At 40.3% G+C, this 18,819-nt stretch overlaps 1 protein-coding gene across 3 annotated transcripts in view; it reads left to right on the plus strand.

The window, feature by feature from the left end:
- The window catches only part of LOC145992131 (E3 ubiquitin-protein ligase rififylin), a 122,474-nt gene that overhangs the window by 59,546 nt on the left and 44,109 nt on the right, over positions 1-18,819 (plus strand). Inside the window, exon 1 of one of the 3 annotated variants that reach the window (XM_083128388.1) lies at positions 6,916-7,010. The exons of the other annotated variants lie outside the window; for them this stretch is intronic. The gene's annotated coding sequence lies outside the window, so the exon portion shown is untranslated. Of the gene's footprint in view, positions 1-6,915; positions 7,011-18,819 lie in introns of those variants that run through there. 3 annotated transcript variants of the gene reach the window in all.

Below are 18,819 nucleotides of genomic sequence, written 5' to 3' on the forward strand. Positions count from 1 at the left end.
TATACCAACTAATAATTCACAAAGGAAATGTCAACAAGGAAATAAAATACAGTAACATGATGTACTGTAGCCTATAAATTTCCGAAATGTTTCTCTATCGTATACATTATAATATGCCTTTTTTACGCCAATTATTTGTACGTATATCATCATCAATATTCTACGAGAAATGACTTTTTTTGTAGAAGTTAAATGCTTTCATCCATATATTTAATGTAAACAATTCAAAGTTAATAGAAATATGATCTCCACGTAACGTTTCACGAGTCTTATACATACGAGGGTCACTATTTATATTTTGAGCCTTGGCAACACTGATTGAAGTTAGGCGCGATTTGACGTTTGCACGGAATCGTCTGGCATTATTGACCATAACGTACTTCAAATGTTTTGTCAGTAGCTTGATTTGTGTTGTTTATGTTGCCTTGGAGATTGCGCGACAACAATAAAATGGAATTAACTCGTGAACATTTTCGTGCGATGATTTGTTACGATTTTCGACGTGGATTATCAAAACAAGAGTGCATCGATCAACTTACTTCCACATTTGGCGATGAAGCCCCATCCTTTGCCACTGTGAAACGCTGGTATAACGAATTTAATCGTGGCCGCCATTCGCTCACCGACGAGATTCGCGAAGTTGTTGTTCAAGAAAACATTGATGCTGTGCAAAACCTAATACTGCAAGATCGTCATGTGACATACTGTGAGATTGAGGCAACCATTGGCATTAGTTCCACCAGCATATATAAAATATTACATGATCATTTAGCTGTGAGAAAGGTATGTTCTCGTTGGATCCCACACAATTTGACAAAAACTCAAAAAGACGCTCGCGTCAATTGGTGCAAACAAATGCTCAATAAATACAATCGTGGTGCTTCAAAAGACTTATATAAGATTGTAACAGGTGACGAATCATGGATATATGCATATGAGCCGGAACGTAAACAGCAGTCGACTGTATGGGTGTTTCAAGATGAACCCAATCCAACAAACGTTGTTCGCGCTCGAAGCTCATCGAAACAAATGGTCGCCTGTTTTTTCGGGAAAACTGGTCATGTGGCAACTGTGCCTTTAAAGGAACGTAGAACGGTCAACTCTGAATGGTACACAACAATTTGTTTGCCAGAGGTCTTCGGTCAAATACGGAAAACAAACAAACGCCGTCGGATCATTCTTCATCAAGACAATGCCAGCTGTCACACATCTCGTCTAACAACCGATTTTATGAAGAGTCAAAAAATCGAATTGATGTGTCATCCGCCGTACAGTCCTGATTTGGCACCCAATGACTTCTTCTTGTTCCCGAATGTCAAGAATAAATTGCGTGGACAACGATTTTCGTCGGCGGAAGACGCCGTTGATGCGTTCAAAAACCATATTATGGAGGTGTCTCAAGAAGATTGGAAAAACTGCTTTGACAAATGGTTCGAACGAATGCAAAAGTGTATTGACCATAAAGGAGAATACTTCGAAAAACAATAAAGCAGTTTTCAATGCCAAATTCCTGTTTTTTTATTGTTAGGCTCAAAATATAAATAGTGACCCTCGTAGCGTATGTCCTGTTGAGATTTTGAGACTGCAGCACTGAGTATTGGTATCGGAAAGTGTCGGTTGCAATTTATTTACCGATATTTGCCTATTCTTTTCCCGAATTTTGGTCTTTCACGGACTTTAGAATTCCGCAAAAATGCCGTGCGACACTTTCGCAGGCTCTAAATAACCCGAAAATTATGCAAATTCGAATTTTCTTATTGTTTTGTCCTAGTTTCTTGTGAAAAAACTGAATTTTGTGATAACATGTAATTTAGTAGTCTGATGTAATTCACCAATATTTTTTCTGAAAAACAATCTTGGTAAATTGATGCATATAATAAGAGTGGAATATTTACACACTAATATTAATCTATATTTTGAACAACTTTTAAGTTTTACAATTTTCAAGCATCGATATCGGTGAGAGCATCAGTATATCGGTATCGGTGAGAGTATCGGGTATCGGTATTCGGTGAGAGTATCGGTATCGGTATCGGTGAAAGTATCGGTATCAGTGAGAGTATCGTTATCGGTGAAAGTATCGGTATCGGTGAGAGTATCGGTATCGGTGAAAGTATCGGTATCGGTGAGAGTATCGGTATCGGTGAAAGTATCGGTATCGGTGAGAGTATCGGTATCGGTGAAAGTATCGGTATCGGTGAAAGTATCTGTATCGGTATCGGTGAAAGTATCTGTATCGGTATCGGTGAGAGTATCGGTATCGGTGAAAGCATCGGTATCGGTGAAAGCATCGGTATCGGTGAGAGTATCGGTATCGGTGAGAGTATCGGTATCGGTGAAAGTATCTGTATCGGTATCGGTGAAAGTATCTGTATCGGTATCGGTGAGAGTATCGGTACCAGTTCAAAGTGGTATCGCTTCAGCCTCAGTTGAGAATCAACCAGAACTCTAGTACCAATAACCTTTAGGAATATCATCTTTCGCAGATAATCTTGTTACCTTAGGTATTTTGATGTACGTACAACAATAAGTGTTAAACAATATAGATCTTTTGTTCAGAAAATTCAATTTAATGTTATGAAATGTAATTTAAAATCAGGACACAAACATACCCAAAACAAAAAAAAATGCAATAACTCTCCATTATTCAAAATGTGTTTCCCATACAATAATTGATTACAAAATGATACAGGGTGTCCAAAAAGTCACGCAATCCAGACTTCGTACTTATGGAACTTTTTTACTTTTGTACAAAAAGCGATAAAGACATGAAACTTTATCAATGTAAATATTTTTCAAACATTAAGCAAGAAAATCATGCTCTACATGAACGTTCAGTGTAGGGGAAACGTTACTAAGGTGTAAACAGGTTTTGGACGGAGTAAACACAAATATGAATATGTGTATTCGATGGTCTGTGTAGATATTTATCTAACTGATTTGAGAAATTTTTACGCATTTTATGCATTGCTAACGATTTATGGAGTTAATTATGTCATATTCATGAAGACTTCTTTTTATCGAGTTAAATATGCCATATTCACAGAAAGGTGTTTTTTTTAAAAAAAAAAATACAAAGGTTTTTTTTTTTAAAAAAAATGCGATGTGTACTGGCAACATTGGTCGTGTCAGAGAGCAGTACCAGGTGTGCTCGAAATCTAGCTATGTTAATGCCCAGATCGATAAATATCCACACAAGCCATCGATACACATCGAAAATGTTTGCAAACAATTCCATAGCTTTTTTAATACATGTTGGTATTTATATCATACAAAAAAGTACTATAAATATCCACACAAGCCATCGATACACATCGAAACTGTTTGCAAACAATTCCACAGCTTTTTTAATACATGTTAGTATTTACAATATACAAAAACTATTTTAAACCTTATTAACTTTTTCCGCATTATGAACGTTCCTCTAGAGCATGATTTTATTGTTTAATGTTTGAAAAATATCCACATAGACATAGTTTAAATTTCACCTCTGTATCGCTTTTTGTACAAAAGTTAAGTATGTTCAAAGTCTCGATGGCGGAGTGGTTAGCACATCGCGCTACGACGCAAGGGGTTCCGGGTTCGAATCCCGGCCTGAGTGTCCATTCATAAATTTCATCGTATCATCATCACTCACCCTCATCTTCACAAATTAGCCAAAAGTGGCAGAAAAAGCGAAGTAAAATAAAGCAAAGCAATCAATCAGTCAATCAAAGTCTCGGTTACGTAATTTTTCAGACCCCTGTAATTTTCCTTGAAAACGGACATTTCTGCTGAATATTATGCAACCACTGGTTCGCAATTGTGACTTTGTAAACTATAAACAAAATATGTCACTTGTCTATTAATATTCAGGTAGATACGTATCTGAGTTATGTCTGAAGAAGTATGGTAAAGTAAATTTGTTTCCTTGAGTATCTCGGACCTTAAATCTCGGTCTCGTCTCGATTGTTTCTCGATACCAATCATCCCTATCCACCAGTGTTCGAACCTGGAACCTAACAACACTTTCTCATGACTTCTGTTAAACGCTCAGAACGTCTCTCTCTTGCAAATAGAACCCTGCGATATGAAGAAAAATAAAAAAAAAACTTTCCTGTCCGTAACTCGCGCGAAGACATGCAATGCCGATGGAGATCCAACCACGGACGTTTGCCCCGAAATAAATTGGTATATTGATTCTAACCAGGGCGCTTTTTCTGAACTTATAGGAGACACCACACATCCATTGCTGAGAGATTCTAAGATCGTACGCGCCAACAGGTTTATAATTTTCAGACCTGTGTAGCTTTGTTTGTTGAGATACGACACGCAAAAACATCTAACTGCGAAGGCCCGAGTGGCTACATAAGAGATAAACGGTAATAATAAATACCTTTATTTAACTGGCGAAGTTTAGGAATAGGCGCTCGAACACCTAACATTTGCGATTAGTTACAAAAAAGAAACAGCGAAGACAAAAATAAATAAAAGAAAACTGTCACATGAACCAGGGTTCACACTGGCTTGGAAATCCTCCAAAAGTCAGGGAAATCATCCCATGAGTCATATAAAAGTTAGAAAATTAAGCAAATATATCAAAGAACATCGAAAAGTGCGTAAAGTCAATTTATTTTGCACTCGTCAGGATTTGAGAATGAAAATAAAATTCTTTCCTTGAATCAGCTTCTTGATGGGAAAATATTTTACAGATACAGCGTGGCTCATAGTTGGAAACACCCGTTTAAAACAAATATAGATAGGGAAACACGAACCAAACCTGCTGATACACGATTTAGGAAAGATAGACAAACTTGTTAGGGTATGTTACCAAGATGGCAACCATCTTGAAATCCGCCACCTTGGAGTTAACTTCATTTTCTTGAATGGGAATGTGGTCATGTGACATATCAGAATGGGCTAGAATTTCACGAGAAACACGCCGCTTAAAATTAACGTACATTTAAAAATTAAGCTGCTTAAAGGGGAAAATGTGGCTTATCAAAAATGGTCAACATTCAAGAAGTCATGACCTGCCTGATTTTAGGTGAAATTCGATCATTGATTCTCTTCAGGCAACATTTCGAATATAGACTATATCACTATCTTTCGACCGGAATTTAACTACTCAAGTTGTGTTGGCCTCTCCGATGGCGTAGTCGCATTGTAATCCAGAGGACCCGGCTTTGATTCCAGATGAAGGCACATAATGGTTTGGATTCCACTGTAAACTGTAGGCCCAGTCCCCGATTAGCTTATCTATGCATATAGTGGAATTATAACAAAATAAACCCTCAATATGTATTAACGAAAACGGATATCTATTCTAGACGTGCTGTAAATACAGACAGAGGCAGAAAAAGAGAGAGAAAGCAGGAAAATAAAGTCTTTGAGGCGTGTAATGTTTATTTTGCTTCTTGCCTGACGTATTCTGATTCAGAGCATTACCTGCGAAATGTGTACGCAGCAATAAGAATTCCTGTCCTCGGAATAACTGAGGTTTTTCCGTTGTCTGTTGACGGTGGTAATCGTAAAGACTGCAAGGAAATACTTGTTAAACGGATATATGCGTACCGATAACTGGTCTCGGGGTTTCAAACTGTGCTGGTGTACACCTGTTAATTCTCCTTTACACCGGGGCTGGCCTGTTAATCCGCGTTTACACCGGCGTTGGTAACACTTTGAAAAACGCTTGTGAATTTGTTACCTTTTGGATGTTAGCAACATTTCCTCCGCTCGCCCTCCTGCCACCCCAACATCAAGCCAGTGACAGCCAGCCAGCGAGTGCGAGAGCATCGTTTCGTGCGAGGTATGTTTTGTTTTGTAATTTATTTATCATGGAAAATCTTTTTTAAGTGAGATGGAGTGGCCAAAGGATCAAGTGCTGAACTTAGTTGAATTGTTCCGCGAGAAGCCTGTCCTTAGGGACCAAACTTATCCAATATTTAAAATCCACTATAATTATCTCTTGTCCGCAGTTAAGGTCCCACCCAGAATCATCTGCGCCAAAATGACACATGCTGCCACACAGAGAGTAAGAAGTACTTCCTGCACAGTCGGCATCTTGCAGCCAACTGAGGTCATGCAGCCAAAATGTTAACAAAAGTTATTAACAAAAATAAAGTCAAACTAGTGTTCTGGTTACCAACAAAGAACAAACCAATTGTTCTGGTGTTGGTAAAAAACTTGATAATATTTTTTGATAACATTCGGTGTAAATGCGGCTTTAGGAGCACCTCTGTTACTACCAGCTTTTTATCAAACAATTATCTGTAGTTAGGCTTATTTGAATGTTATTATGTACAAAAATGGCCTCTCTGAAAAGATTTTGTGCTGTTATTAAGCGGTGTGGTCAGTGGCGTGCCCAAGAGGGGAGTAAGTGGAGTCATATCACCCTTTTCCCCCAGCATTCCCAAAATAGAACGTCAAAGACAGGAAAATTAGGACTGAGTTAGTCCCGCACCGTGGTCGTGCGGTATAAGGCGTCATGCTTTGGGCTCAGGCTACGGGACGCGCGCAGGTTCCTGGGTTCGTCGTGCTGACCACACGTCACCCCGTAACTGTTTGGACGATTCCCCACCTCAGCTGAGGACCTGGCTGTTGCGCCATGGGTTGTATGATAACATGTTTGTGTATTCAAGATGTTAATCAACTTCCGAGAACGGCATGAATGAAAACCACTCGTCCTTCCTACTGCAAAGATCACACGGTATTTCGTATTCGATGGAAAGAATTACCCGCTTTCGTTGTGAATGGTGGTTCGTCATTTCGTCACCAGGTGGCATGATGCTGCTAATACTTTCGAACAACGTTTCGCACAGCACGAGCATACGTTTACCTCTGCGTGTTTCCAGATACAGCCGATAACGTCAGAATATTGCGGAGGCACTCCAGGCCTTTTTTTTTTTTCCCTCACTAAAATTGCTCGATAATATCTCGTTAGCTGCAAGTTGACGTCAGTTTTGTGTGATAGCGCTGATACGGAATGATGGTTTGTCAAAGCACCTAGAAGTTGACTTCGTACCTCTCAAGTGAGTATTACTTGTGGATTGTCTCTACATTAATGTGGCCAGCAGGGGCGGCGCCAAAAATTTTCGACCGGGTGGGCAGAAGCTGTATATTGATAGATTAAGGTGGGCAGGTATAAATGTAAGACCACACATATATAGGTATATATATATATGCATGTAAGACACATATTTGTACGATATACATGCATATGTATCCCTTCACTTCTTTTCCCTTTCCTTTTCAATATTTCTGTTTTAGTACTCCCTAATGCCTTCTTATAGCTGTCTTTCTCAGCTTGTTACCTCTTTCTCCTTTTCACTTTCTCTCGTTTCATTCTTCAAATGTTTCTCTTAACTGCCATGCACACACACATCACATGTATGTGTGTGTGTGTTTGGTGTTTTCCCTCTTCCTTTTCTAATCTATTCTCGCATCTTGTTCCACTTCTTTGTCTCCGATGGACACTATTATTTCAAGGAAGTGTATGTGTTCGCCAGCCATACAGTCTAATCACATTATTTCCTTCATGTCAATGTAGGGAAATAAATGTGAATTGGTTCCATCACATTTTGTCCTTCAAGTGCAAAAATACATGGCACATACCTACTCCACTTTATATATTAGGCAACACTGATAGAAATTGTGATTGTAGACAATGGGGGAAGGATTAAATTACTTTTTCGTAATTTAAATGCATGTTCCTGATCATATTATTTCATCATGTGAGTTTTTGACGGAAACTTAGGGGGTTAATGATCACTTTTCTTGGCTTACAAGGTTATTACAAGTGACAAAGGTATCTGAATGTTTGCAGTAACGGCTATCGGGTGCCAAAACCTGGTGACAAGGACAGTTTACATTTTTGGTATAAAAGTCTTAGCATTAAGAGGCCATAGTGCGGGTGCAACAACTGGCAATATGTGGCGGGAGGGGACTCCCCCTCGCTCCTTCTAATCGCCACCACTGGATATTTAGATTAAAATTAATGTCGTATTGGGAATGTACACACACACACACACGGAAAACCAATTCTTCGTTCATTCTGCATAAAGTATCCCAATTCTTCGTTCATTCTGCATAAAGTATCCCCAGGCTTATGAAAGGCTATTTTGACAAAATATCGCCCAAAAGTAATAATCAAGTAACACTGAAAAATCTGTTAGCTAAGTTGTTATTCGTTTTCTGAAGTAAGTCTTCGTTGCTCGTGCGGGAGAAGTGATACACGTATGGTTAGGCGAACACATGCACTGAGGTAGAATGTGATTTTGGACACAAGTAATTCATCGAAATTGATCACTATACCCGGTAATTCATCTCTTTTTCACAGGCGCCTTCGGTTGCATGGCGTGACCTTTTCGAAAGCGCTCAAATGTCAAACTCTATCCTGCGCAGCATACCCTGGAAACTGTAATCTTGCAGGCAAACGAGTCACTGGCGCCTGGAACCACAGACAAAATAATAATCTATGGGGGGTTGTATTTTGAATGTGTACGTGTATTTGCCCCCCCCCCCCATTCGTCACTTTATTATAATCACCATTGAACCTCATCGTCGCCATTAGCCAAAATTAGCATCTCAAATGTCAAGATGTGGAGAAATTGAAGTGGGGATCTGACCCCGAAACCACGTAAATATGGCATAGGAAGAAACAGGAGGCATAGGGCCCCTCTATACACTTGCCAAATTTCATGTAAATCTGAGGGGGACACACGGGTCAGATCCCCACGTCAATTTGTCCTCATCTTGACATTTGAGAGGGTGGGGGTGGGGTGTGCCCCCTAGAACAGTTTTTTAGCCGAAACAAAAAAAAAGTATTTCTTCCTTTGGGCCCCTCTATACACGTGCCAAGTTTCATGGAAATCGGAGGGGGGCACTTAGATAACCTCTCTTAGTGAATTTGATTGGGTGGATAATCTGGTGGACACAGTAATTTTTGGGTGGGCGCTTGCCCACCCCTGTCGCCGTCCCTGGTGACCAGGAGTTTAGGCTATTCTAGTTTTATGAAAACGTAAACGGGGGCTGAGTTTTTTTTGTTAGTAGTATGTTTTTATCACCACATTTTCGTTCATTTAGTCCATTTATAAAAAGAAAGATGCGTTGATCTTTAGTTCAATTTTCTTTGGACGACATGAAATTCACACTGAGCCGTGGTAGCTCATTCGTTCTCGACCTTCGTGGCGGAGTGGTTAGCACAGCGCGCTGAAATTCCAGGGGTCCTTGGTTCGAATCCCGACTTGCACGTGGATTTTTGAGATTTTTGGCCTGAAAGAAATGACTAGAGGTTTGAGTAAAATGTGATATGAATTAATGAAGTGTGATGGGGGAATCTGCCGTTTAGGGGCTTTCCTTAAAAAATTTAAAAAGTCGTTATGGCGTCTGACTACCATGCGAAGGACCCAGGTTACATCCCCGGCGGGGGAGAACCGGATTTCTTTCCACCTGTTCAACGCCACCAAGCGTTGTGTAAAGTGGGTAGCTGGAGGAAACTCTGGGGGGTAAAGGCGGCCAGGGTCATGGAGCTGATGAAATCTACCCCGACTGTGATCAAGGAAGCGAAGAAATTCCACACCCCGTATAGGCCTTCATGGTGTGATGCAAAGCACAGGGGAGCACTTTACTTTTAACGTTAACACACGAAAACACAAAGACAACGCCACTGGCCAAAATTCTTCGCAACTTTCAGACTTTTCTCGAACGAAATGTGTAGTAAAGGTTAATAACAAAATAATCTGTTAACTATTTGAGATTTGAAAAATATAAAACAGTGGTGCTGGATAATGACGCGTCTGTTAAATCGAGTAAAAATAATAATAATAAATAACACGGTAGTTATTATCATCAGTTTATAATAATAGTAATTTTATCATTATTATTATACTACTACTATCCAATTTTATGTCAACGGCCTGACCTCTCTCCCCGACGAAGTTTCTAGCGATGACCACGAGATATCCAAGGAATTCCTCTTTTCCGCGTTTTATTTAAAATAATGTAAGCTTGATAACCAAATCGATTAAATTGCGTAAAGGAAATTCCCTGTTTAGACATTACTTCCTTGTAATTAGACAACTTATTTGACCGACCTTGTGATGAAATTTGTAACGCACCTATTTACTCAGTTATTTGGTGACGTAATTACAATATAATCAATATGATTCGTGAAGTAACTTTGGGCCTTGAATGAATGGGGAGTGTTAACATCGGACTTTTCACGAAAACGAATAAATAAACCATGCACGGCAAAGCAACCAGAGGCACATAAATCACTGGGCACATTATCTTTTTTATTATTATTTCTATTATTGCACTTATTTCCGTATTATATTATTCTACAATTGAGAACTTCGATAGGTTTCACTTTCTCCGAAGTTTGTCGATACATTTCCCATTTCATTTGCTAACCTTCTTGGCGAAGTGGTTAGCACAGCGGGTTACGACGCTAGAGGTCCCGGGTTCGAATCACGGACTGGACATGGGTGTACTTTGTGATCAGTTTCATCGTATACCTGTCATCACTCATTCACATATTCGTAATTAGCCAAAAATGGCAGAAAAGCGAAGTAAAATGAACCAAATCAATCGTTTCTTACCAAGTATATTGGGTTATCTTTCAGCAGGGTGCAAAATCGTTAAGAACTGAGGGGGAGGAAAGTCTTTCTATAGCCTGCACACACACATATACGATTATGTACCAGAAGCATATATTATGGGCTAGGTAGGGTATCTTCGAAGCCCAGAGACGGAACTGCAGTAGAAAAACAGATCAGAATATGTAGTGTTCATTTCAGTAAGATGATGATGATGTTTCAAAAATTGGTAATATTGCAGACTTCATCAAGAAGTTGCTATAATAAGTACCACAACACAAGCACCCCCTCCCTCCTCCCGTCTATTCTGGCCGCTTAACATGTGGTTATACAACAGAAGACTACCCTTCGTCTTTTGTTGAAAGCAGGTTGTTCCTAACATGGAATTTGCCCAGAAAGGGGAAATTTTGGAGCAGAAAATTACAGAAAAGGGAGAAAGATAGAAACATCCAAAAGCTGTGCACCCCCCTCCTCCCCACGAATGTGTCCAGCCGTCAGTGGCGGATCCAGACGTTACAGTTGGGAAGGGCGAACTATATGGTTCTGTTAGTGGGAACCAACTATGTTGTGGAGATTAACGGCTTTTAGAGGGACAAAAATAGAACTAGGGCTGGAAATAAGTGGTTATTATTGTATGTCGTTATCGTCATAATTCCTCCCCTAGTCGTGGTAAACTGAACGATGAGATATATATGGAGTGAAATGAATAAAGAAACAAAGAAAAAACCACCCTCTGCAGGGATCTTGGGTTCGATACCCTTTTGAAGCATCTTGCAGAGTGATTCAGATCCAAATTTAAACTGTAGGTGTAGTACAGATTACCTATCATGAGCAAGAAGTACACTTAAATTCATTTTTAATTCTCGAGCTTATTAAACTTCGCAATACAAGGCAGAACAGTTAAGTCTTCAAAAATACAAGGTGATCCAAAAATGCCGCCCCTTTTCAATTGGCTACTGCAAAGCCAACACTGGCCAGCGCGCGCTGGCGGCAGTGAAGCGTATTCACGAATAATGGGAGAATCAGTTGCGATGGAGAAGTGGAATGTGCAAGACCGTGTTCGCGCGGTAGAGCTGTTTATAAAAAGCAAGTCCATTGTTGCAACCCAACGAGCTTTCCGCCGACTAGGCCAGCGTAGAGACGCACCGGACAAACACACCATACGGCGCTGGGTAGCGAAATGGCACGAGGATGGTTCAGTACGACACAGGTCGTCTCCTGGACGACCCCGAGCTGTAAGGACACAGGAACACATCAACCGTGTGCGGGATGACATCCAAAGAAGTCCACGAAGATCAGTGCGCCGCAGATCGCAAGCATTGCATATGACGTATGGCAGTTTACATCGCATTTTACACTTGGATTTACATACACGAGCGTATAAGGTGCAAGTAGTGCAAGCAATGACCGCAGCCGACAAAGTGGCACGTATTCAGTTTTGTGACACGTTTCTCGACATGTGGGCACAAGATGCACGCATTGTCGACAACCTTCTGATGTCTGACGAGGCACACTTTTTGCTATCGGGGTCGGTCAACAAACAGAATTGCCGTTTCTGGGGTACAGGAAACCCGCGGCGATTGCATCAGCGTGAGTTGCACAGTCCCAAGTTAACTGTGTGGTGTGGGATCAGTACATCGGGAATCATCGGACCATACTTCTTTCGCGATGCCACTGGTGCCACGTGTACTGTCAATTCAGAGCGTTATGTGACCATGCTCCAAGACTTTCTCGTGCCGGCACTCCAACGCCTTCCTCTGATCACGTGGTTCCAACAGGACGGTGCAACGGCACACACAGCCCGTGTGTCCATTGCCAAATTGTGCGACCTTTTTCCCGGCCACCTCATCTCCCGATATGGCGACGTGGCTTGGCCGGCACGTTCGCCGGATCTGACGGCAGCTGATTTTTTCTTGTGGGGATACCTGAAGTCCCGGGTCTACGAAACCCGCCCAGGAACGATCCAGGAACTGGAGGCGAACATCCGCCGTGAAATCGCTGCTATTCCGGTTGCTATGCTGGAGAATACATTGCGGCGTAGCTTCGTGGCTCGGCTTCATGAGTGCTCCAACAACGGTGGTGCTCACCTGAGTGATGTTATATTCAAAACTTAAGTAAGGCGTGATGTGATGTGACATTCACAACTTGATTGACATATCTTGTATCAAACTTCCATGTCTGTGCAACACTTCTGTCCTCGTAGCTTGCAATTATTCGCCTAAATAAAGTTGCGCTCACCAATTGAAAAGGGGCGGCCTTTTTGGATCACCTTGTATTAGGCATAATATGTCCAAAAACCTGGCGGTTGGGAGGGGCTATCGCCCCTATCGCCTTCCCAGTGGCTCCACGCCTGCCAACCGTTATAGTTTGTTGCTAGATTGAATAGTAGACCGGTTTTTGCAACAGTTGAGTAAATGCATGAAAAACAAGGTATTTTAAGGGGTGGAGATTGGTGAACGTAACGCGCTACAAAGCTGGAGGTCCTGGGTTTGAACTCGTGCCGAGGGAGATTAAAACCTTATTGAACAGGAAACTCAGGGTCAGAAAGGGAATTTTGGGACAATTATAAGGTAGTTTTTAGTCTCAGCAAGGAACAACACAGAAGTGAGAATGCAAAGGTCGCAGATAGGCTGCGATGTTGAGAATAAAACCTGTTTCGTCCAAGTTTCAGAAATTCCACTACCAAATTTTTGAAAATGAATGACTGATTTGGTTTTCTGAACTTCCATTAATCCAACATACCAGAAGTTTCGGGGGAGACTTAAATACGGTCTTGGTGGAAAGTATGTTCGCTACGTGGTTGTGGAACAAGGTACGCATTGATCAGTTAAGTAACCAGGCTTTGAAACCGTATCGTTTTCGTGTAACACGGACTTGGGCAAATAAGAGACTTAGCAATGTGTTGGTGTCTGATATGATTCCCGTCGCAAATAAACTAACATATAAAAGAATGTTGACATGCAAAAGCAAACATTATGTTGATACACTAACCTAGCATGGTTCGTTACGGCACGGTTACAAGAACTGCTTCCTGCATCGTTGCATCCTCAACAAAAATGGAGATAACGTTTATCGCTATCCGGCAGAATATTATTGGACACTGTAAACGCAATTTCTTCGACAAGTGTCGGCTAGTTTTCCGTGCCTTAAAACGCAATGGATATGACGAGACTAACTTTCCCATGAGCACAAATTTCACTTTCTCTCATGATACGTAAATGGTGTGACGAACTGTGCAAGGGCAAAATCTCTTGACCAGGAATGTGACAATATATTCAGTCACGATGAAACTTCCTTGTCAAAATATAGCTAGACTCGAATCCATGAATAATAAACGCTGTATGAAGCAATCTTATTCGCAAAAGGTAGTGGTGTGATGATAAAGCATCTTATTGTATATGATTATTCTCTTCTTACGTAATTGCATTTATGTTTCATGTAAGACATTCATTGTGTGCTTTGTGCATTGAATGGTGATTAAATTGAGGACGCGGCTCAAAATTGCATCATGTGGAGGTAACAATTTTGAACATGAGTATATCGAGCAACAAATTAGAGATAATTACAGCAGGTATGAACATTTATAGATATTTACTTAACACTAACTGTGCGCCATATCCGCATATCCTGTAGTTTGTGAACATGCACTTGTAAACGTTATCACTCAAAACACTAACTTGAAAGTATGTATTAGCATATTCTGGTTTTCGCCAGTTTCAGTTGTTCCTCATTGTAGTAAGTATCCTATCTTGCAATCTGTGTTTGCCAAAAAGACGAGTTCAGTCACGAACGTACAAGAATTGTATGTGATCGTGTCATCAGAATTGTCTTGCATTCGAGCATTTTCTAAAACAGGACATTTACAACACGACACATAAATAGGTACACGGTTTAGCTTACATTACAGTAAACGATTACATTTGCACGACTGAATAATTCGATCGCGAGACTTGCATAACAATAATGTAGCCCTATTGTTAAATAGATATTTATTTGCCTTCTCAGGCTGTTTGCAGGAAGTCCAGGAACAGTACACACACAATAAGAAATTACGATTTATATGAAGGTTATAAACGTTGATTAAAACTATTTCTAACTATGCGCGCCATGCTGCTATACCAACCAAACCGAACTGACCTAAATAGAAACCTTCACAAAGAATTCTGGGTAATCTAGTTTACTTTGGTGGGAAGACAATGCAAGTGCAGACGCCCACCTTGTCAGACGTCGTGTGCATGGTGCTACCTTACTCTTTACATGACCTAAGGTGTTTCATTTCAACTTTTGTCATTTATCAATGTAAATATGAGAAATTGTTATCCCAAGTAAAGTCTTATAAAAGTGAGGGGCAACAAAATGCGTAAATTTATGTTAAGGAAAGTGCAGTAGCGCGCACGAAATTTTTTAGCGAAGTTATTTTCACCCAGTGGCGTCCGAAGAGGGGGACCGATGGGATTACAGCCCCTCCTGAAATTTTGAGAAAATCAAAATTTTCAAACGAAAGCACTAAAGAACTCGGGAGAAACCAAAGTGGTAACTGGAGCTCCGCCTTAAAATGCCTCCAGATTAAAATGTTTGTCTTTGAACAACCTTTAAGACGAAGGTAAAAAATGGCAATTATGAAATATTTTATGCTTTATACCGCCCTACAATGCAACTATCATATGTTTAATTTGTGGTGCTGCCTGCCTCCAAAGTAAGAGAAATAATCAACCAAAAGTATTGAATTTCTAACAAAGCCGTCGGACTCGTTACCTTTCAGCACAAACTTCTTTGTCTGTGCTTTCAGTTACTTGTGGGGGGGGAGGTGTCGTGCTGAACGTACACCAGTATTTTTACATATACCCGCCGGTAACATATTTACATATTTTTCTTTATTATTGGAGGACGCATCCCTCTGTCCTCTCGCAAACGAATCCTGTAATTTCTAATAAATGTTCCGGGTTCGGTATCCGGTAGAGGCATATATAGTGGTTCGGATCCCACTTCATACTGTAGGTCCAGTCCCGATTTTACAGTGCATATAGTAGACTTAAAAACACAAACTTGTAATAAATGTTATCTATGAGAACTGAACTTTTATTTAGAAAAAAAAGTGAAGCAGATCGTGTATGTAAAAAGAAAAATATATTGTATGCACCTTTAAAGCACAAAACTCTCGGTTATGCAGGGCTCAAAAATTGATCAAAGCCTTTTTCTCTTTTTCTTGAAGATGGTACTGTCGTTTTAACATCGTTTTTATTCTGCATGTTTTAATTTAGTGGGTCATTTTTCAGTATTTTTTTCTGTTGTTATTTGCATATTTCAGCATTTATTGAGGTTTCTTTTCTTATCTTTCACGATCGTTTAGTACATTCCAGTTGCGTTAATTTCTCTCAAAATTCAACTGCGGGTAATAAATATTTTACTATGTTAGTCTTCGTTCAGTTTGTACAAGAGTTTCAATCATCTCCAGCCTCCCTCCCCCCGATGGTGCAGTGATAGCGTCGTCGCCTTGTAATCAAGGAGTCCCGGGTTCGATACCCGGTGGAGGCACACAGTGGTTTGGATCCCACTTTAAGCTGTAGGTCGAGTCCGATTATCCTTAGTGTGCATGAAGTGGACTTAAAACACCAAATCAAACAATTAATCACCTCCACTTTGCCCTCGACACATCCAACTTCGTAAGAATGCCCCCCCTCGAAACTTTCATTAAGTTGAAAAAAATGTAGTGATGTGATTGATATGTTATTTAATAATGGCGATATTGATATGTTATTTAATAATGGCTATAAATTCCCTCCACACTGAGTTCGTCAACGAAAATGTTAGGCAACTGCCCCTTTGCTCCTCTTGTACAAGCCTAGGCAATCAAACGGGCCTTCCGAGATACTTATATCCGACCCTCACACCAGCTTCCGTGACGTCACAGGACTAGTCAACTATAGTCAATTTATATCATTTAACAAATTGCACTATAAGAGTATAATACTTATTTTTCTGACTGAATCGTTCTTTCTTATTCATTCAGAACGTTGCTTTCAGATCAAGAACATTTCAAATATTATACGGCATTACAAAATACGTGAATAATGTTGATAAAAGTAAAATCCAATCTTTACCGTTCTGTATAATGCAGCGGCGTGCATTCGGGATACGCAAGGTACGCACTGCGTACCCACAACACAGTAAGAAAAAATAAACATTTTTTCGGCTTCCCCGAACATTAAAATTCAACAATTATCGCTCCGAAAGCAGTTCCACTGCAAGAAATTCCGATTTCCGCACGAAAACACTGCCGCCTTCCTGAAGGCAGTCCCGATTGATCCCGATTGTGACTTCGGCACCCACCCGATCCGCGTTCCTGCCGATTTCCGCAGAAAGACGCTGTTTCTTCTGCTTGGTACCCTAGAAATTCGGAACGAAACCCCATTGGCTCATATCAGCCCAGACCACGTGTTTGGGTCTGCCCGCGCCTACCCGCGCCTACCCTCTCTCCCACTTCTTTCTCGGTTCTAAGCATCGAGGGTACCCAAGATTTTGACAGCGTATGCAGTGTTGACAGTAGTCAACATATTTTTTTCTGGAATGCTTAGCTTACTAGCATTTAGCAGCCACGCGTAGATAGATCACTGTTGGGTTGCAATAAAAATACATTATAAAAAGTGATACATGAATCAGAGAGGAGGGCAAGAATATGTAGTGGTGGAAGATCATATTTAATATACGCGTAAACTATCACATATAAAATATTTATGTGAGGTTAAAGTTACACAAGCAAGTTCTTTTTTTCGTATAGGGAGGTGAGGGCCAGAATGGACTGTCACTGTGTCGAGGGAAAATATGTGAACAATTTGCAAGTTTCGCACAATTCTCAGAATATGAGAGTATCTGTTTATCTCCTTTCGGGATCAACGTTTCCTTTGAGTTCCATAGCATGGGTGTTGATTGTTGACCCAACGATATGAATGAATGATAAAAGAAAAACATAATAAAACACAATGCTTACAATGGGATTAGAATGAGTCCCCCCCCCCTCCCGCCAGACATTGCAAAGTAATGTACGAAGTAATGTACGGTAGTTTAGATTTTGAAGTGTTCTGGGATGTATGCTGAGGTATTTTCTACTTGTCCTTAATTATCTCCCTTCTACGAAATACTTTGTCGACTGGCAACTCCGATTCATTCGTCCACAAGGACGCGTGGTTTTCGGGCATAGCGAGACCGGACACAATGTACCGTGGGAGGTTGACTTTTGCTTTCTTCTGTCGTGTGAAATTTGCAGCGAGTGTTTCGTTCATATTATTTACATTACAGGAACTCTATTGCTTGTCGGTGCTGTGAAGTGATAAAATAGCGGGACCGGGAGTTATTGATGACATACTGGAGAAGGGATTTTCGGAATTTACGAAAAAAATGTAAACAATCCGAAATGGAAGGTCGTTCCTGAGTTGGCAGAATTGTTTCAGGCAGGAGTTGTGAATGGTGGTAAGCAGTATATTAGGCATTTTGATTTTTGAGAAGAAGAAAAAATATCTCTACAGAGTGATTACTGAGTAGAAAAACAGTGAAACTTTATTGTTGGCCTTATTCGTTGGTTTCCTCTGCGAAAGGTGTGAAATAGTAGAGGATACTGAAATTTATCAAATTTATTACATGAAATTTGAAAGGACGGAAAAAGATTGTGCCATTTCCTTCCCGTTCAATGTTCATCGCACTGCATGAAGGAATCAAAGTTGAATTGTTGGACTCTACGTAGCTACTATCAGAATATATTTGCGAATATAAAATAACATACATATATTTTACCTCGTTACATTTGGATATTGATACAAGGATGAGAAAATTTCCATTATAAAATTGAAGAAAAAAGTTATTTTCTGAATAACATGATGGCCAGGGAAGAGGGGGGGTTCTGGTCCCCATAATTCATTTCGGTTGGCCCATGTTGCGTACCCTAGTTTAAATGTCACCGCACGCCACTGGTATAATGTACCTGCATTTTTCAAATTACCAAGGGCAAACCATGAGATAGAGATAAAATTTGATCCTACATTGATACTTACTCTAAATTCATAAAGAATTATCATCGTTAATATATAATTGGTATTGAATTGCTGTGGAATAAACACTTACGATTCAACTTACGCATGCAAGATAATTTGTAAAAGTTAGGTTGAGGAAAGAGCTTGTAAGATTGGAATTTGGTATTAAATAAACTTTCCAACTTTGGAAACTGAATTCCCATGTGTAACTTGAATAC

This window comes from Lepisma saccharinum, chromosome 9, assembly GCF_977018435.1.
Source record: "Lepisma saccharinum chromosome 9, izLepSacc3.1, whole genome shotgun sequence".
In the NCBI taxonomy this organism is placed as follows: Eukaryota; Metazoa; Arthropoda; class Insecta; order Zygentoma; family Lepismatidae; genus Lepisma; species Lepisma saccharinum.